Source organism: Passer domesticus, chromosome 7 (assembly GCF_036417665.1).
Source record: "Passer domesticus isolate bPasDom1 chromosome 7, bPasDom1.hap1, whole genome shotgun sequence".
NCBI lineage: Eukaryota > Metazoa > Chordata > Aves > Passeriformes > Passeridae > Passer > Passer domesticus.
In genome coordinates, this window is record NC_087480.1 from 31,894,853 (window position 1) to 31,916,830 (window position 21,978).

The 21,978-nt window shown below is 39.9% G+C and overlaps 1 long non-coding RNA gene across 4 annotated transcripts; it reads right to left on the bottom strand.

Annotated features, from left to right (window-relative positions):
- Positions 1 to 663: 663 nt before the first annotated feature.
- LOC135304711 (uncharacterized) lies at positions 664 to 19,569 on the bottom strand. 4 transcript variants are annotated; one of them, XR_010365986.1, is made up of 5 exons: positions 19,208 to 19,569; positions 16,484 to 16,569; positions 15,336 to 15,683; positions 2,685 to 2,785; positions 664 to 690 (listed from the first exon to the last, which is right to left on the bottom strand). It is a non-coding gene; the product is annotated as an uncharacterized LOC135304711 (long non-coding RNA). The 4 variants fall into 4 exon arrangements; XR_010365985.1 differs by having other exon boundaries at positions 15,336 to 15,686; XR_010365988.1 differs by having other exon boundaries at positions 15,634 to 15,683; positions 19,208 to 19,420.
- Positions 19,570 to 21,978: the final 2,409 nt, after the last annotated feature.

Below are 21,978 nucleotides of genomic sequence, written 5' to 3' on the forward strand. Positions count from 1 at the left end.
GAGTGGTGTCCTTGTTTCAACAGGGTTGAAAACATGGTCATCGGTGTGCCCCTTATTGTACAGTAAAATGTGAATGGTGTAAAGTAGTGAAAATGAAGGGATTAAGACAACAATATTGGCATAGAACAGCTGTACCTTGGGACCGAATAGATGTAGTTTTCATTATTAATTGTATGCAATGTTTTAGCATAGTAGAGCGAGACTTTAGAATGCACAATTGGGTTTTAGCACCAGCATTGATACTTACATGCAACAATTTCTAAGAGAAGATAAAGCACAAAGAGCATTTATTTACTTAGCATATCACACGGAATGATTAGTGGCTTTGAGAACACTGCAAGAACAACAAAGAGTAATAGCAGTGAGATGTGGACACAGTAGGATACCTAGAAACAACAGAAAAAGACAATTGTCTCGCTTAATCTGTTTAAATTACAGACCATATAACTCCTTTGATAATTAACCATTAAAGATTTGTGTTTTGTAATCACAACTAACTTTAATACATTAGAAAAATTAGGCATTCTGGATTGCCTAATTGCAGCTGCCGAGCGCAACTCTGTTGAGTCCGGAGGCAGATGCTGATGAGAGAGAATCCAGCACTTCCTTGATCAGTGGGAACTGCCCAGATGGACTGAAAATTTTCTCAGAGGCCTCCAGCAATTAACACTAACAGATTTTATTGAGGAGCTGCAATTCCAGAAAAAGAGACTGTTATTAAGAGGGTCCAAAACCAATTAACACACTGGGAGTGTATTAAGCATGGCTTAGAGTGTCACCCATGGATTTGTGTTATTTGTATGCTTTGCTTTAATTTGTGGTGGAGAGTGACCAGAGCAGAAAAAAAGAGAGGCAATTGATTTGTTTAGCTTGCTTGGATCGCGTGCATGAACAGCTAACCTTAGAAAGCCTTTTTAGTGATTTTATTGGAACACCTTTGAGATGGAAAGATGGAACCTTTTATGCAGCAGTTTGACTAATAGAGAATTTAGACCAACGAATCCTTGCTGTATTAGTAAGTGGGGTAAGTGGCCAAATGATCCATAATATTATAGACCAGTGTATCATAATTAACAGTTGCTGTGGAGAAGGAATCTGTGTGCCACACCATAGACACATTCCTGATGCAGACTGGCATCGTGAGCATGTCTATTGGTGGTGACGAAGACACTTAATAACCAATCCCAACTTCAGAGCAAAAAACGCCCAACAAGGTGGATTTTTAGCTGAAGTAGTGTGAAAGCAAATCATATTGTGGTTGGCACATCTCTGGAGCTTTGGTGATTTCGATTAAAAAAAAATTAAAAAAAAAAGAAGAAAAGAAAAATGAAAAAAAGGAAGTAGCTGACTAACCCAGGGAGAGAGATAGGGAGATAGGGCAGTGCCACGAAACTGTAAGTAATTTGTTCCATTTTCGAAACAAAAAGAATTAAAATGGCTCATACAAACCTTATGAGGCCAAAGGTACCAGGGAGATCAAATGTACCAGTGACTAGATCCCAGGAGATAAACTTTGCTGCCAAGAAGATTGGCATCTCAGCCCTTGGCTGCAACCCCAAGGGGCCTTGAGGAAGGCAGAAAGTCAGAACTCCTGAGGATTGTTTTCACTGTGCTTATTATGATACCCTTGGCCACTGGCCAAAACCATAAAGCTGCATGGGACCGAGTCCAAGAAATAAGAAGGGAACAAACAATGTAGGAACAATCGATGATAAAACAAGCAGCGCAAAAGCAAGCAATGAGAAAACAAACAATGCAAAAACAAAGTCCCAATACTTCCCATACCTGTGGCAAATGCAATCACTCTATGTGGGTCAGGGACAAGATGGAACCTGTGTTTGTGGCATATCCATATGTTAGTGCTGCCTGTTACGACTGCAGCAGTTTTATGGATGTTTACATTAAAAATAGAAAAATGTATTGGGTAGGGAAAAACTTCGGATTCAATGGACAAGCTCCTTATCCTTACAGCGATCAAATTTGTCCTCGATATGAAACATTTTTTTTGTTTTGAGAAAGATGAGAATGGAAACAATCTAAGTACAAATGTAAGAGATATAGCATTAAAGGAGAAAATAGAAGAAAACCAAAAGGAAACAAAATGGGATATGAAAAGAATCAAAAGAAAATAATTAGAGGAACTGAATGAATTGTATAAACAGTTAAAACAGCAGTATAGTGACTGGGATTTGCCAACCTCAACTAAATGCTGGATTTGTGGGGGACTTAGAATGGCTGAAAGATGGCCGTGGAGAGGTGAGAGTCTACCTCCAGAACAATTTTGGAAATGGAATCATACTCAAATTTCCAAGACATTAAAATGACCTGAGGGATGGATTTTGAGTCATCAATTAATTGGAACAGTTTGTATAACTCAAGAAGAAAGGAAATACAATGAAATGGTAGGATATACTCCTTTTATATCTACTTTAGTAGTAAATTCAGATAATAATACCAAGACCTGGAGACCCAGAATTCCTACTGGATATTGGGGAATAACAAAAGAAATGGATTGCCAGCATAATCAAACTGATTTGTGCTGGCATAGAAGTCCTGGAGCTAACCCCTACCAATCCATAAACAACCTAAAATCATATTGGGAACAACCAGATAAAACAGATAACAAATGGAAACCCCTGATGGAATATATTTGATTTGTGGGCAACGAGCATACAGTGAATTACCTTGAAAGTGGGAAGGAACCTGTATCTTAGGAGTGATACAACTCTCCTTCATCGTACCAAGGTCCAGGAGCAATATACTAGGAACACCACTTGATGAAACCCTAGAAAGGAATAAAAGACACTTGATGTTGTATTGTGTTCTGTATGTATATTGGTTCGTCCAATGTACCCCTATATTTGTAATGCTTCTGCCCTGGCTGTCTCTCCCCTCACTCACCCTTAAACCTCAACTTTCCAAAAGTAGGAGGAAACCAGAAATGGCAGGGAGATGAATGGCCTGAGAAAGAATTATAGCCTATTATGTCCCAGCTACTTGGGCTGAGGATGGATCTTGGACATATAGAACCCAAATTTATCTATTGAATCGGTTGATAAGGCTTCAGGAAGTTAGTTGAGGTTGTTTCAAATCATACTTCTGATGCCCTAAAATTGCTGGCCAAGCAGCATTCATAAATGTGAGCATTCGTGTATCAAAACAGAATTGCTCTAGACTATATGTTATTAGAAGAAGGGGGAGTATGTGGAAGATTTAACGAATCTGAGTGCTGTGTGGAGATAGATGATCATGGAGAAGCCATCACAAAACTTGCTGAAGAAATTAAAAGAGTGGCATATATACCAGTTCAAAAGTGGAATTCTATTCTGAAAGCTGATTGGTGGGATAACCTCTTCGGAGGTGCTAGTGGAAGGAGTTGGGATTTAGGCTATTATGTTCTGGTTTAGGATTGTTGTTTTTACCTTGTATGATTCCATGCATTATTAGACTAATGCACTCAGTAATTCAAGGAATGCAAATTACAGCAATGCCCGTTGATCCAGAATTGGCAGGAAAAAATAAACTAAATTCTTTGATGATATTAAAAGCAAGATCTACTCACACTCAAGGGAAAGGAAATAAAAATAGGTTGACCAAATGCAAAGAGAATAGACTAGCACAAGAAATGTTAACCAAATTTGAGAAAGAGTGCCAAAATCTTGACGCAGCATGGAAGATGTTAGAAAAATTAGAAGCTGAAATGAGGAAATGTGAAAACCTGGATTATTGGGAATATAGAAGACACCAAGATTCAGTTTTTTAATAAAAAGCACAAATCAATATGATCAAAAAGATAAATGGGGGAAATTGTGTAAATGGATATGATTCGTGCTAATTAAATTGTAACCATATAAATATTTTAGAAAATAATTGTTATAAAGTAATAAAGGAAAAGTATCTGTGATTAGTGTTACAAAGCAGATGCACCCCTTTGCAGATGTTACATGTGAAAAAAAGGATACAGGATTTAGTATTGAGATAAGCTCGATCCCAAAACAGAATCGGCCTTGGAATGAACAAAGTTGGGACGATTCCAGGTATGGAATCTAAGTTGTGGTTTTATCTATGAAATAATAAAGCTTATTTTTGGAACACAATGCTTACTTACATAACACAAAGCTCAGTGCACATGCGCAACCTGTAAGATTGTTGAGAGGACAGTGAGGAAGACAGCGAGCCTTCCTCTGAAAAGACCACCAAAAAGCCAGGAGACCCCCCTAACACCAAGCGGAGCATGCACTATGCAGTATAGTGATGTGGATTTTAAGAATCAAAAATAGGAGGAGTTTACAGAAAAATATTGATGAATATGTGTTAGCATACAGTACATAAGTTTAGTTTGGATTACCTTGTTTCGTACATGAGGCAGGGTGAGCAGTTCTCCCCTTACCCTGGCCGGTTTTACTTATGCTTTATATGATCCTTAATCATACTTAATTGTTCACTGCCAAAAATTTTGTATATGCTTGATAATATTTATTATACTTGATTTTATTCATTTATATACAATTTCTGTTCAATTAAAATTGCTGCTAAATTTAATTTTGTTGTTTATTAGACATATAGAACATCATTCATAACAAAGAGATTAAAAAAGACATTCTCCAAAACTCATCAATACAGATCAGAATTCTAGTACCAAACACAAATGTCCCCCAAATAAAGATAAAAAGTACACCCCACAAGCTGAGCTGTAGTTCTTCCTGCATGATTGTACATAAAACATGAAGAGATGAGACAGAAAATCTACTACTGCTCTAGCACAACATGTGCTTGAATTGAAAAACAGCAAGAAAAAAAGTTCCACCAAAAAAAAAGTTGCTTCAATAGTCCATATCCAAACTGCCAAATATAACGATGATGACGATATGTCCAATCCCCTTAAGAAACTCTTCAAACATATGCCCAAAAAACCCCAAAACCAAGCTTAGAGGGGCCCTGCCTCCAGCCAAGTAGAGGCTAGAGAAAACCGTGGTTTTTAGACTGTGTGAGTTCATTAGCCTAGCACATCAGAACCACAAAAATATGAAGCCTTAGTCAACACTGGTGTGCAGTACGCATTAATCCCATCAAGATGTAAAGACAAAAATCTATTTCAATTGCTAGCACGACAAGAAGATTACAAGATTTTACTTTAGTAAAAGGTAATGTAAACCTGACTAAAAATAAGTAGAAGAAACATCCTATTGTAACTAGCCCAAAAGTCCCATACATTTTAAGTATAAACTTCCTCCAAAGCAAATATTTCAAAAACCAAAAAAACCTCAAGTAAGCATTTAAAATACTAGCTATAAAACCTGAAAATATCAAACAATTAAACACCTTACCTAAACTATCAAAAAACCCATCTACAATAAAACTCCTAAAAATAAAAAAACAACAAATAGCCATTATCACTTCAACAATACCATACCAATACAAAACAGCTCAAAATACTATAATGCTCATCCATAAAATAATCCATCAACTAAAAACCCAAAAAGTAATCAACAAAACCCTTCAACAATCCCATTTAGCCTATGCACAAATATAAAAAACAAATTAACTGTAGACTACCATACCTTAAATGAAGTAACTCCACTATTAAGTACTACTGTACTAAATATATTAAAACTCCAATAAAAACTAAAATCCAAGAAACAAAGTAGTTCACCACTATTAACATTACCAATACATTTTTCTCCATTCCTTTAACAATGAAAGACAAGACTCAATCTGCCTTCTTGTGAAAAACAGTACAATACACCTAAAACCAACTACCCCAAAAATAACAACACTAGCCCACCACCTACCATAAACTAATCTAAACTACACTAAAAAAAGTAAAGCTCCAAAACATCTGCAATGCATCAATAATTGTGTAAAAAACACAACAGAAGAATTTTTTTTAAAATAATCCAAATTCTCCTAAAAGTCAATTTCGCCATCAAAAAAAAGTCAAAAACCCTACTGAAAAAAATCCAATTCCTAAGAATAAAATAACAAAATAAACAACATTAAATTCCCACCAATATCATCAACAAAATCACATTATCTCCATCAACAAAAACAAAAAACCCATAAGCTTCTTAAGTACCATAAGCTTTTAGAGAATACATATTCCTAAATACAACCAAACTGTAAGCCCTCTCTACCTAGTTACCCACAAAAAACCTCTTTACAAGAGAGCCCTAAATAACAACAAACTTTGCCCAAATTAAACTAGAAATCACTCATACCATAACCCTTAACCCAATCAAGACAAGATCAAATATAAAAACCATACTCTACAACCAAAAACCGTAATCTGTCTTAAAGCCTTTAACAAAAAATACCTAATAAAATTCAAAACCAACCGTTAAGATTTTAGAATCAAAATTTTAAAAAACCAAAAGCCAACTACACTCCAACAAAATAAAATTGTAGCAGCTTATAAAAAAATCCAAACCTCCTCAAAAATAATAAGCACTTAAACACAACTCCTCCTAATACCCCAACTCCAATACTAAAGTACATATTCAGAACAAAAATTCCCTCTACCCACCATACCACCCATCCCACATAGAGCAAGTAGATTGCTCTCATCACACAACTCACCCATATTAAAAAACTAATCACCCTAAGATTTTAGAAATAATTAACAATTAGCCTGAAAGTAAAAACTTTAGTCTCACTGCCAAAAAACCCCAAGAAGTAGCATGTACTAAAGAAGCTCCACCATACAACCATCAGCAAAAAAAACACATTTCGCTCATTTCACTGGCAGTTCTTGTTGCATTGTAGAAATAAAACAAAAGTAGAAAACAGCCATATAAAACCCAACACAACAAGCTGCAAAAGCTACTTAAAAAATCAAACCAACTTGCTAAACTCACAACTGTTCAATTAGCCCTAAACATTTCTAAAAAAAGAAGAGTAGCCAAAGCTCTATCTCTACACTAATTTGTAGATAGTAACAAATGCTCTATAGAGATAGCTAAAAAAAAAAATTCAAAAAGCTAATTAACAGCATTAAAAAAAACAGTTTAGGCTGCTAAAGAGTAAAAAACATCACTACCAGAGTAGAAAAGCTACCTATAAAAATCCACCATATAAATACCCATGTGCCCAGGAAAAAACCTAATAAAAAACACCAAAACAATAAACAAGTAAATCAAACTACAAAAATAGAAGTGTCAAAAATGAGCATAGATTAGCAACACAAAAAAAGTTATTCCTAGCTCAGTAAGTCCATGATGCCTCAAGTCATCAAGGTAGAAATGCCAGTTATAAATAAGCATGAGACCGAAAAATAGATTTAACCATAAACAATATTTCTCAAATTATCCATGACTATAAGACATGTGCTGTGATCAAGCAAGCCAAGCAGTTAAAAACCCTATAGTTAGTAAGCGATAGTCCAAATATAAGAATAAAGAAGCCTAACAAATTAACTACATCACACTACCTCCAACCCAAGGTAAGCACTATGTACTTACAATAGTAAAAACTGACACAAAATAGCTAGAAACCTACTCTGTGCCTCACGCTACAGCCCATAACACCATCCTAACCCTTAAAAACCAAATCCTTTAAAAGCATAGTACCCCTAAAAAATTAAATCAAATTATAAGACTCACTCACTTCAAGAACAATGTTATCAACACCTAAGCTAGAGAACATAGCATTGAGTATACCATATCCTCTACCATATACAAGCTACAAGCAAAATAGAAAAGTACAATAAATTAGTAAATTATTAAATGAGAGATCTACTTAAAAATATTAAATGAGAGATCTACTTAAAAATATTAAATGAGAGATCTACTAAAAATTAAGAGCAACATTTAGCAAAAGCCACCTAGTTAACACTCAAAATTCCACCAAGCAAACTAAGCCCCACCCAATCTAAACCCTTACATACAATAAACAAAACAAAGTCCCAATAATATATATCAAAAGCTTATTAAGAAAAACTATTTAGATTAATTCTGCCTCAAGTACAGACAAACCCATTAGTGGGATTTTCTTTGCTCAGAAACCAAATTGCACATAATAAGTAATACAAAAAAATAAAACAACATAATGTATACCTCAAAAAGATCTGATTGTTAAGTGAGAATTATGTGTAAATATCACTATTTGCTAAATATTACTACCATTGTCTATATATTACTATATACTGCATATATACATGTATGCATAATATATGTGTTTGTAGAGATAGCATATATATTAGTTTTAGTAGTAAGCTGACAATATAGGGATGTGGGGTGGAATGTCCTAGGTGACTTTATGATGCTGAATTGCATCCTCATTTATCTGTTTAGCCCAAAGATAAGTTTTACACCTTTAAGACTGGTTCTGAAAGCAAAAGAGGGGGAGAGAAGAAGCGCAGGGTTTGTTTCTGAAAATGCACTCACATTCCAACTCCTAAACTGTGTTGTCTACAGCACAGACAGACAGCAAGACAGAGCTCTCCTTTGCTTTTTACTTAGTTTTTAGCTAGCTGAAGCAGAGAAGTTCCCTCGGCTATAGTTTTTGTTTTTCTTTAGAACTCTTTGAACCTACTGTAAACTGAAAAACAAGAAGAGCACCAACAACTTGCACCTATAGCTCACCAAGCCCAGCCTAGGACACAACATTTCCCAACACCAGAAAAATGAATAAAAACTAAGTAAGCAAAACTACAACCCACAAAAAAACTTTCTAAGTTTGTCATCTCTTCAAGGAAACAAGAAGTTTTATTCTTTAGTATTGTTCATTTTTTTCTACTAGTGAATACTTTGCCTATTAAACATTTTTTCCACTTTTCTCCAAGAAAATATTTTCCCAAACCAATTAGAATAAAAGCACACTTGAATCCGCTTTCTAAAAAAAATGCTTTAGAAATTTTCTCCCAAATTTGCCCTAAACCAAAACAATGATTCTCCCAACCACTCACTTTAATTCCAGCGTGGATCAATTCTGCTTTTGCTAGAAGAAGCATTGATGTAGCTTATTTAAGCATGTGCCTGGCATCCACTAGCCATGCAAATGATCTACCCTGCTTTACAAATATCACAGCTGGAATAAACACTCACATATCAGCAGGTGTCTGCCCAAAGTACAGTCAAGCAGGAATATTTTACTGCTTGCAGGAACCCACATTTGTATGGAGAACCCCCTTGGAGTGTATAATAGTATATTGGAATGGAATTTGCAACATTCATTGTTGCAATGTGATGTCATGTCTTGCCTCAGTTACCCTGGGTTTCTCTCTGAAGCCTCCTTCCCCAGGTGTCAATCACCCTTCCTTTCCCCACCCTGACTCCTACTGGGCACTGTCTATCAACCCAGAAATTCCAGAGGAGCATTGAGTGATTGGGCAGATTCAAAAGATGCTCTCCATCCCTGGGGGCCATTGGCCCATCCAGGTGTCCCTCTCACCTGAGACCTGCCCGTCCTACACCTGACTGGTGGTCCTTGGGTGCCCCCCTTGCCCTCTCCCACAGGTAAAAGGCCACGAGGTCGAGAGTTCTGGTGGAGCTGTTGCTACATTCAGAGGCCATGTGGCTCAGAACAAAAACTTTAGATTAAACCCTCCATCAGGACTGACTCCTTCCTTCACCATCGCCTTAAAGGCTTCTCCAGCACAGGGAGGCCTGAGGAGTGATGCTCTTCTACCAGTAAACTCCAGCCCGCAACTACTGAGCACAGGCATGCCTGGACTTGACCCTGCGTGCCCAGCTGTGACCCACAGCTAGCCAAAAGTGTCTCTGGGGTGCAAACACCACAGTTGCTGCTATTTGGTTCAGCAGCAGGGGCCAGACAAGCCAAGGCATGTCCCATTCAGCAATATTGGTAAAATCCAATAATTCACAGAGGGGAAAATTAAAAAAAAAAAAAAAAAAAAAAAACCAACAAAAATCAGCAATTTGGCTTGGAAGACATTTTGTGAAACACAAACTCCTAAGCAGTATCAGGAGGAAACATTTTGAGCAAGCTAACCTTCAACCACCTCACCTTCAAAGATTTAGGAGATTCTTGAATGTTAGAAATGTGGTTAGTAATTTGTGGAAATAAAAGATGTATAAAATATATATGTGTAAAATAAACATCTGGTACACAGCGGGGGGAGAGATTCTTCCCCAGGATGGCGAAACCGTGGCAGATGGACAGAGAGGCATCACCACATTTACATGCGAAGAAAACCTCGGCTGCACAGAAGATGGGCATTCACAGAAACATGCACCCAGTGATGCCCAAGTGATGATGGCCCAGATGAGATACCTATTCTGAGATGACCAGAGCCATCAACACCTTCCACCTGAATGCCGGATTCCGGGAATCAGGGAAGTGTACTATTCTATTCCCTGAAGAAGGCTTTGTGCAGCCCGAGCCAAAGAAAGAAATCAACTTGAATATGAAGAACTTAGAAAGAAACAAAGACATCCTGCCACGGGCGAAATAAACTGTATAAGAACTGCTGCTTCGGAGCAGCCAGTGTGGACGGGGAAGAATTGGTGCTGGCGAGACCAATTTCATGTCCACCCGGCTCACCTCCCAGGGGTGGTACGCTGTCCGATTGATTGGTGGCTGTCGGCACTGTATTATGGTCGCGAAATAAATTCTATTTTTAATTTTTTATTGAAATTGGCTATTTTTCATTTTTCATTTATAACATTGAACAAATTAAACTGACCTGTTCAGAGCCTGTTCAGAGCTCTACAGTCTATTTCAGCAGGATACATTTTCAGATATACAAGGAAATGCAACACATTCAGATAATTTCCATCCACATTACATGGGATGGTAAACCATATTAGCCTTTTAATTTGATGGATCTAAACCAGTCCTGCAACTTCCAAATACATTCATAAAAGGCAGAAACCCAAAGAAAATAAATCCTTGCTTGGTGCTGCAAAGCAGCTGCAAAGCTGTTCTGCAGAGTTCTCTCGCCCTGTTCCTCACACAAGTCCTGAAAGCAGTCTTCTCCATATTGATTGTTATAGGTAGAAATTGATCCAGCCAATTTAATAAAAATAAAAATAGAATTTATTTAGCGACTGATATACAGTCCCAACAGCCAAAAATCAAGGAACAGCACCAGCCCAGGGATTGGAGCTGGGTGAACACAGATCTGGCCTCTATCACAGCGAATGCCCCACAGTTCACGAATGCTGCTTGGCAGAGTCCATTCTTATGCCCTTGCAAAAAAATTATTCAACGGAAGATAACTGATTCTTTCTTCTGGGTCTGGCCTTCATTCTTGCCAAAGCCAATGTTAAAAGCCCTATCCATTGCATCTTGGTTTCTATTACCAGCTTCAAAAGGTGTTTCTTTTTTTCCCTATTTTTTTTTTTTCTACTCAATACAAGCTCTTGCAGTGCCAGGGGTATGGAGGATCCATTGTTTTCCTAAAGTAGCCATAACCCCTTGAAGGATTTTTCCTGTAAAATGAGTGCCCCTATCTGAGTCTATTGCTTCTACAATCCTGTATCTTGGAATTATTTGCTCCAAAAATACCTTAATAACTGATGCTATAGTTGCTTAAGCAATTGGAAATGCTTCTGGCCACTTTGTTAGTTGATATACTATTACCAGAAGATATTTAATCCTTCCCACTTGGGACATCTCAGTAAAATCCACTTGGCTTCTTTAGAAGGGACATACAGCCCAAGGCCTCCCTCCCCTGGCAGCTTTCTTTGTAACTCTGTTACTGGCTTCAGCACAAATCAAGCAAACTTCAACAGCTGCTTTTGCCAGACTAAAAAGACCCACAGCAAAATACATCTTGAGGAAGGCTTCTGCCAGTCCTCCAGAATTCCAGTGACTCCCTTCATGGAGTTGTTCTAATACTTGTGTAAAAAATATCAGTCACTTGTTTTTAAAATTTTTAAAAGTTTAATAGTAATAAAATGGTTATAACAATAGTAATATAAAATTTGAACAATTGAGATTAGGACAATATGAGACAATAAAAACAAAGAGTTACAGACGTCCAGGTACCTTTTTCTGGTCAAAATAAGCCTGGAAAAGGACATCCGTTAACAGACGATTAACTCTTAAAAACAACAGCCTGTTGCATATTCATACACCTCTTATATGGGTGATGGGTGTGGGAGAATTGGCACAGGGATGCCATGGGGGAGTTCTGTTGTTTAAGTTAGGGTAAGTTGCTGTAGTAATTTCTCATACTGTTATGCTAATGTGTATGAAAATGACAAAGGTTGCATACACCCCCATCCAGAACATTCTCTGTACCCCAGTCTCCCATTGGTTGTTCCCCTGAAGCTGCTCTCTCCTCATTCCCCATTGGACTGTTCTCCATCACTCCAGCCTTGCCCCTCCTCCTGCACCCTTTCTCATTGGATCATTTGTATTGTAACCCCTCCTACCCCTATCCGTATATAGACCCTGGACCCTCCCTCAACAGTTGGATTCTCTCCCCAGCGCCCTCCTTCACAGTTGTCTCCCTGCTCCTTCAACACACCACTTTTCCCTGATTTCACCTATACTTTGAGTCCTACAATAAACTTGTTGGAACTATCCAGGATTGAGTCACCTCCTTCTACCCTGGTGAGCCGAGAATATACATCCAGGACCAGGCAGAAGGTGGGCTGAAGGGTAGTGCTGTTGGCCAAGGGCACACTCTTCATCCCTCTGGCATCCCGCCAGCACTGGCCCAGGGTTTTCCCTTCCCCATAGACGGAGAGGAAACTGATTTCCCCGCCACACTCATACATGATGCATAAATTCCATTCAAACACAGCATTTTGTCTGGTCATTGTCACCTTCTTCCTCTGAATCCTAACAGTGCCTTCATGGTGGGAAGAAGTTAGTTTCTCCTGATAAGGAAGCAATAAATTCTCTTTCTCTGAAAGATTTAGGTGTCTTGTGGCTTCTATCTCGCTGCAAGTCCGTTTTTTTTTTTAAGTATCTTACATAGCGTAGTTTCTATTTTAACATTATTAGAACCTAAAACTATATTTAACACACTACTTAAGAAAATTAATACAGCATAACTTTCTAACATAACACATATAATACTCATTTTAATATTTGCAAAAAGCCAATCATAAAATATGCATTTTTCGCACTTGTATGGCCAAAGCTTCTGGTCTCCATTCTTTGCCATCCCTTGTAAACCACTTATTCCCTTTTTTTTCTTTGCCCCACCATTTTTAACTATCTCTACCTCCTTTGGTGGAAAAGACAGTTTCTCTGGCAGTGATTGAGTCACTGGGAGCAAAGGGAGGATCTTGCAGATCTCTGCTAGAAGAGTTGCTTTCTGAATTTTTTTACCTGTCAATCAATTGCCTTTTGCCTACTCTGAGTACCTTGCCTGATGTCCCGTAATGTACATCATTCCCCCCCTTTTTGGTAAATTCACTACCTGCAAGAGAGAAGTAATTAAGCTCTCATGCTCTAATGTTTTTTCCCCTGCAGGTTAATAAACCTCTTTCCTCCCACAGATTTCTAAACATGTGTACCACTCCACATGCATGCTTAGAATCATTGTGAATGTTAATTCATAGGTTCTTACAAGCACATACAGCTCCACAGTCTGAGCTGACCACGTGGGCAGCAACATCCTCCCTTCTTCTAATTCCCACCCCTTAATAATAGCATCTCCTGTAACTCGCTTCCCTTGTACTACTACTGAAGACTCAGTAATAAACACACTTTTTCCCTTAGGCCAGGAAGTGTCTCATTAAATATTCCCTAGCCTGGGTCTGGAGATCTGTCACTTGGGTGGCAGTCATGGGTTTCTTTCCAGCCCCCCTCTCCAGGACTGTTCAAAGTCCTTGTTTAACAGGAGGCTGGGTTAAATCCTTCCCCTCTTCTCAAGCCCATGTTGTATCTAGAGAGCATTTTGGGCCGACACTGTGGCCTGCTCGCATAACCCTGCAAAAGGCATTCTGTAGATTTAGAGGCATGCTTGCAGACACTCTGTGTACATGTCTGCTAGCAGAAGTATACTGTCCTTGGGCAAACAATATGAGAAAGTTTGCCAGCTGTACCCAAGAGGAAAGGATGTGAAGAACATGGTCTGAGGATGTGAGAAGAAGATGAGAAGCAAGATGTTCTGATAATGATGCCAAGCTGAGCTACGTGACCAAGATATGTTAAGAAATGCTCTTTTTTTATGCACAGTACTCTGTAGCCAATCAAATACATCACCGTGTCACGTGAACCCTGTATTATCATATAAATGTACCCTTAGATTTAGAATAAACGAGCATTGATCACACCTCTATGAGGATTCGATCTTTGTCTCGAGGGCTCCTTCCCCCTCTCTTTCTTTAAGCCCAAATCTTTTTGTTCCGTTAAATACGTTCTAGACTGTAATAACTGGGTAATGGACATCCACTTAGAGGCTTTTTTGCTTCACAAAATTTTAATTTGGTGACACTTTCATAATAAAACATTCTCCCGTCATCAGATTTTGGGTTTCAGTTACCATTAAAGCTGTGGTTGCAGAATTCTGCAATGAGGGCAGCCTCCATGTCACTGGGTCTAGCATCTTAGAAAAGCAAGCAAGAGGCTGCAGTATTGCCATATTTAAATCCTTTTACTATGGTCCTGTTTAGCAACCACATATAATTCAAATTATTTTTCCCTGTATGGAAGGGCTAGAGTAGGAGCTTCAGTAAATCTGCCTTTTTTATTTTCTAACTCTTTAAAATTCTGTGTTCCTTCTGGTGTCCATTTATGCAGTTTCTTAATTGGCAGGACAGGAGTATTATAAGGAGATATGGCATGGCTCCAAAAGACCTGCCTTTAACAGGGATTCAGTAATAGGCTGCAGCCCCTTCTTTCCCTGCCTTGGAAAGAGGGTTTGCCCAAACAAACTGTTGCTGGACATTTGCATTTTGGTACATTTTTCAAACAAGGCCCGTGCTATGCCACTTCATTCTTTGCCTTATGTGATCCATACAGAATGGAAGCCCAGCCATGGCATTCAGCTTTACCACTCTTGAGTGAGTCCACCACATACAAGTACTGTATGGTGTGCAAAGTTTTTCCTCAGCTCTAGGTGCACCTTGTTTGGGATTGGAGTCAGCTGAGAATGCTCTTGCTGCCTGAAAAAGTAATGTGCAACTTCATCTCAAAAAGTAATGATAAGCACTTTCTTACACCTTTGGTGTTGTAGAGAGCTGCAGAACAGAAGTGTTCATGAAGTACCTCTTCTCCAAGCAGTCTTGAAACTGTGTACAACACACTTCCTCTCTGTATCATGCTCTTGAGATAGACATGCTGTTGACATTTTTCAGTCTCGCATGTCAGTTGCCAACTTTCAGCAGCTGGTCTCATAGCAAAAGGCTCTGGAAGTAAAAGCCAGTGCAGGGCAGGACCTTCTGCTTTCCCCATGTATGTCACATAAAACTTACCCAATCACTGTGACTATCCCTTCATTGCCTCTACAGTTGTGTTCTCTACATCTCAGAGCCTGAAGCCAAGCCCATATTTTTCCACAGAGGTCTGGAACAGGAATAGGGTAGTAGCACAAGTAGCTCTCATTGAACTGCTTCCTTACAAATTGCCATTGTGCATTCAGCTGGAAGGGCAGTTGCCACAGCCACGCTTTTCTTGCAGCAGTACATTGCAGCCTGATACTATGCAGCTTTCTTTCTTTGTTGTTTGTAGTCTGCTGTGATTTTATTGTCTCGGAGGCTAATCGTCATCTACCTCGTGCATAGACCACTCTGCCGGCAGCGAAGCGCTCCTAGGTCTTCCTTCTGCTGAAACATGTGAAACACATCTGGGTCATGCATTTTCCCTCTAAGAGCTATGTAGCCTCATATCGCACCTCTCCTGCTGTCTGAATCTAAATGGAAAGCTTCTTGGCTACATCTTGCGCAGAGAACTGTGCCAGGACAGCTGTGCACACACGTCTGCTGTTCTGATGCTTCATTCTTAGCCTTAAGTGATCCAGAGAGGAATGAAGCCCAGAGATGGTGTTCAGCTTCACCACTTTTCAGCCTGTATACTATACAGAACTGCTGTGTTTTGTGCATGTTTTTTTCTCAGCTTTAGTTACATGCATATCTTTTCTGATCCTCAGAGTTCAAACTGTCCTTGTAGCTCTCACTCAGTGAAATGTGCCAGGAGAGAAGCCCCTGCTGGATTCAATGTCCAAGACGTTCAACACAGCACCACCATCTGTGCAAGTAGAAAGGGACATGCAGGACATGTTTTTGTTCTGGCACATTTTTCTGTGTGAGAGTTCTCTCTGCATCTTTGGTCCTTTCGAAGCTTAATTGTGCGCAAGGCTGTAATGTGGTACTTCAAGCTGAGAGTGTCTGTGCAGAGAGCATGGCGATGTGGCAGTGTTTGGAAGATTGTAAAAAAAGAGGATTGTGCCTTGACTATGATTCAAATAAAAATTTCCACTTGTTTTGGGGGCAAGCTCAGGGCAACCTTGTCCTGGCAGAGTTCTCTGCTCAAAACATAACTGACAATCTTTCTGTTTAACTTCAGATGACAAGAAAAGCAAACTGAGGGGGTTGCATGTTTCTAACTATGTTAAGTTCATTACCTGAGCGTCTTTCGGCAGAAGCAGTTCCCTGGCACGGTTCCCTGCTGACAGACTGTTTCGTGCATGAAGTAGAGGACGATTTGCCTCTGTGAAGATGTAAGCGTGACAGGTTACACAAGGAGAAGAATGAAGAACAGAGCACTGGGCTACGCTGAGCATAGCTGACCGAATTGCAAAAGTCCAGAAACAGCTCATTCACAATCAGAGTCAGCTAAGATTACTCTTGCTTCTTGAAAGAGTAAAGTGTTGCCACTGGACTTCATCACATGATTTGGAGATTAGTTCTTTTTTAAACTCTTACTATTGCAGAGCCTATGATCGCCCAATCCATAGATTACCCAAAAACATGTGCTGAAACAGAAAGCATTTTTGAAGCACCCCTTCTTCAAGCAGCCATGGTACTGTGCACAAAATAGTGCTGTTTTGTACTTTCCTTCTCAGATAGACATTCCCTCATATTTTCCACTCTCACAGCTCCGTTGCCAACTTTCAGGAAATTCTTTCATAGAAAAAACTCTAGAAGGAGAAGCAAGTGCAGAACTGCACCATCTGCTTGCCATGCATAAACTGTATCAAACTCACAGATGTAGCCCATTTCCATCCTTCTCCACTGCATCTATCATTGTTTTGCCTGGGTCTCACTGCATAAAATAAGCACAATTGTTCCCACAGAGGTCTGGAAGAGGAACAGGTAGCAGCATAAGTAGCTCTTGGTGAATTGCCCCCTTAAGTTCTGCCAACGTGAATTAGGAAGCCATGCTCCTCTGGTAGCCCTCCAGCCATGCTCCTCACTGCATCCACCAGCCTTGTGCTCTGCAGCTTTTTTCTACACCTTTTGAGACCTGTGGCTCTTTCATTCTCCCATAGGCAACCTGTCATCCACTTTTAGCACAGAACATTGTGCCAGCAATGAAGTGCTCCTACTTAATGCTTCTGCTGAAGCTTGCCTGTAGCTTTCCCCTAAAATTTGTGGGAACTTCTATTGGCACCACATTCAATCGTCAGTCCTTTACTGTGCAATCTGTAAAGCGCTACCAGATCACCACGCTCTGTGCACAGTGCTCCTCTGCTCAACGTACCACAACACACAGTTCAGCTTCTCAGGACTAAAGATCCGCACAGACATGGCTGTGCTTCTGTCCTGTCTGGATCACATAAGGCAAAGAATGAAGCTTTAATGTGTGAGCAGTCTTTTTGGATCCTCATTTGGTGAAACTGAAGGCTTAGGACAGTACCTAGAGCTGAGAAGGAAAGAGCCCCAAGCAGAGTGTGTGCTCACAGTTTGATGGATGCAGTTGAAATTGTAGGCAGCAAGATCTTTCTCAGCTGGCACTTTTTTGTACTCTATTTTTTTCAAGTTTGTTAGCAGACTCTGAGAGAGTGAAAAACTTTGCTAAGGCAAAGGAGCTCATGTTTCCCTTTGACTATGGTCTAAAGAGCAGCCAGAAGGGGAAGATCAGGGAAATCTTTTTGTGCAAGGACCTTCCCAACTTGGCTCTGCGCTCCTGGGTTTCGACCTGTGGCAGTTCATTTCCTTCTTTTGCCAGCCGACCACGCCATCGTGTGGTTGTATTGATGAGCTCTGACAGTGCCCACGAAAAAGACACGCACTCTCCTGGCTCGGCCCCATTCCTGTGGGGAGGAGCTCTGCAGTGCTTCCCGGCTATTAGGGACTGACAGAATGGGCTCCTGCATGTAGCGGGGAAGGAAGAGGAATTGTTGGCTGAACAGTTCGTAAGCTGCAAAAATAATGCAATTGCAACACCACCTCTTCGTTTTAGAACATATTCTGTGTGATCAGCTCCTCAACATGTAACTTACATACACTGAACTACAGGCACCTCCCTAGAGATATGCACTTCTCTAAAGTTCTATGTTCCATCCTACCCTCTCAGTCTCACAGATCTCAAACCCTTTCAAAAGTCCAGCAGCTGCTTGCAAAGAAAAAGTCCTAAAACAAAAAAGCCAGTGCTGGCTTTCATAGTCCCGTTGCAGTCCGTAAACTACACAAAACACACTAGTGATTTCCCCTTTCCTTCCCAACCATAATATATAGCATCAACACATTTTCTCAAAGTGGCAGACTTCATAATTACAATGAAGCATTTCCAGCTGGAGTGCAGACTGAGATAATGCCAGGACAGAAAGTATTTGTTGCCCTACCCACTTCCCAGTGAAACACAGTATCTGCAGCTCAATTACTTTCACACAGTTCTAGTGGGCTGAGTCCAGGCAGCTAGAGATTCCACAGAAGTGCTAGGAGATTCCACAGAAGCGCTAGGACAGATGATGTTCTTAATGTATCCCCTTCTCTTAGTTGAGCATTTAAGTTGAGCACAAAGCACTGTGGCTCTGTATTTTCTTTTCCAGCTAGACCTGTTTTCACTTTTTTCATTCTCACTTCTTCGTTGCAAACTTCTAGTAGCTGTGCCTATAGATTAAGGCTCTAGAAGTAAAAGCCAATGCACAGCTGCACCTTCCCCTCGATGCATATACGCCACATAAATGCACTCTCTGTATCCGTTTTCAGCTGAATCCACCAAGGCGTTCGCTGGATCTCATGGCCTAAATGTAAGGGAAATTTTTTCCACAAAGGGCTGAAAGAGCAACAGGTAGCAGCAAAAGTAGCTCTCATTGAACTCTGTCCTACCAACTGATAATGTAAATATGGCAAGCAGGGCAGTGGCACACATGCTTCTCTTGCAACAAGTACTCTGTGCATACCATCCCGGTCCTCTCCTATTTATTCCTCGTCTTTGGAACCTGTCTCTCTTTCATTCTCCTGGAGGTGAATTGTCTACTTCTTGCAAGGAACACTCCTCCTGAAACGTAGGGCTCCAGTGAAGTGTTTCTGCTGAAAGATGCACTTACTTACTGAGCACTACATATTCCCTACTCCCACCACTGTTGTGTCACAGAGAGAGGGACATTGGGGCTGCCACTGCTGAGGTGTCACAGGTAGGGGAATGCTGGGGCTGCCCTCTCCTGTTGAGCCTCCATTAGCTCTGCCAGAGCCTCATAGGGATACAGCACCTGAGTGACAGGGTAAGAATCGCAGAAGGGGCTGAGCTGGAAGGGAAACCCAGCAGAATCATCGAGTCCAGGACCTGGCCCTGCACAGACACTGACAAATCCAGGCTGTGCATCCCTGGGAGCGGTGTCCAAAGGTTCCTGAGGAGCCTGGTCACAGCTGGAGGAACCTCTGGGGGGAGGGAGGGGGAGAGGGAGGGAGGTGTGCAGATCCAGTCCTTACTGACACCTGGAGCCTGAAATTTGGTATTTTTTGCCACTGCTAGTGCCCAGGTTCAGAAATTTTCCCGTGCCAGCACAGACCAAGTCCAGCTGTTTTGCAGCACAGAAAGCCAAAATCTGGCAGTTTCCCAGTGCAGGCACCAGTACCAGCAGCTCCAGTGCCCAGATCTGTTTTTTTGCTGGAACTGCTAGTGCCCAGATCACACAACCTCAAAGGCACCAAACACTATATACTCACAATAATAAAAGCCACCACTAATATTTAACAACCTATACTACACCTTGCACTACAGCCCATAACACCATCCTAAATCCTAAAAAACAAATCTTTTAAAAACATAATGCTCCTCCCAAAAAATTTAATCCAACAACAGAACCCTTTTCCAAAACAACCTTATCAACCTTTTCAACACCTAAACAAAAAACCATAACATAAAATGAGTATACCATATCCCTTATCAAACACCAACTACAAACAAAATAAAACAATACAACAAATTATTAAAAGCCACCTTAAAACAAATTTTAAAAATCTTTCAGAAATTAAAAACTGCATCTAACAAAAGCCACCTAATTAACTAACACCCAAAACTCCACTGACCCTGCTCAAGCTGAACCCCTACGCACACTAAAGAAAAGCAAAATCCCAATATTACATAACAAAAGTTTATTTAAAAAATTTTAAATTAATTCTACCTGAAATACAAACAAATCCATTCATAAAATTATCTTGACTCAAATGACAAATTACATATAGTAAATAATACAAAAAATAAACCAACAGACTATATACCACAAAAAAATCTAATATTGAATGGAAGCTATATATCAATGCTGCTATTTACTAAATATCACTACCATTATCAATGTTTAACTGTATAGTAGATATATGTGTATATATATAATTAAAATACATTAATTTGACCATTAAGTCGATGATATAAAATAAAAAATAAAAAAACCTAAAATTATATTACAATATGATATCCCCTGTAGTCTACTTTATGCCCAAGCATAAATTCTATAACTTTAAAATTAAAAAAAAATAGTTCAATACACAATTTGTATACAATATTCACATCCTGCCCCATATTATCTCTCATCTATATTGTCTAACACAAAAAAAAAAAAAAAAACATGTTTTGCTTTTTTTAAAACCAACCTCTCATTTATTAGCTAAACCAAAAAATTTTCCCCAAATGGTAACTTCTTCTTCTTCTAAAACCATTCAACTTTACTCCAATCCAAAAAACCAAGCTATCACCAGAAATCCCTCTGCCATGACCCAAAAAAACCCACGCCACACCCCACCTCCGAAACAACCAAAACCACACCTGCAAAAAGAACCCTCTACATCTACTGATTTTTTTTCTCCACAACAAAAAATTTATTACCTAACATTATTAATTCTTTTTTTTTTCTCTTACCTACATACACTGCATTTACTAAATAAACAATTCTTTTCACTTTCTCTTCAAAAAAATTTCCTTTAAAGCACATTTTAAAAAATGTCCCTCTATCTATCCCTCAGCTCCTGCTCTGCGGTGTCCTGCGCTTCCAGGCTACAGACGGCAGGGGGCGAGATTCGTCCCCGAGAAAGTCCCACCGACACCCTCGGGCATTCCAGCTTCTGCGGGGATATCGCGGGAACCTGCCGCATGCCCTTCCCCAGTGCACAACAAGAAAGTCCTCACGCAGCCTGTGTCTTCATAAAATCGTGTACAAGTGTTATGAATAGAAAGTTGTATTTTTTTTGAGTTTCAGAGTTAAAAACAAGTCAGACCAGTCAGACCTCTTTGGTTTCGCTGCCAAAGAAAAGCTCCTCAATTACCTATTAATGGCTGGTGATTAACCATTGTCCCCCTGATGCTGGCCGCTTGCCAAGAAGACACCAGGACAGACCCTCCAAGGTAAAGAGAATAGCAGTGACATCAGAGCCAGTACGCAGATGAGAAATGCATTGCGCCCCGAATTTTTACAGTTTTTACAAGAAAAACCCCTAAAATCACGAGCCAACAAGTGACCTAAGTGACGTCTAAGGATGGGAGCGTAGTCCCGTACCTGCTTGGACCCTTTGGCTTCTCACCCTAACCTGAAAAGATACTGATTAAAGAGACACCCCGGGGTGTTAAACAAAAAGCAGGAATCTGCTAATCTCCCGTGAGGACGGAATCCCCAGCTCTGCCTGCAGACCAGCGGACAAAGCTGCGTCATCCTCCTCCTCCGTGCCACGCCTGGGAGCA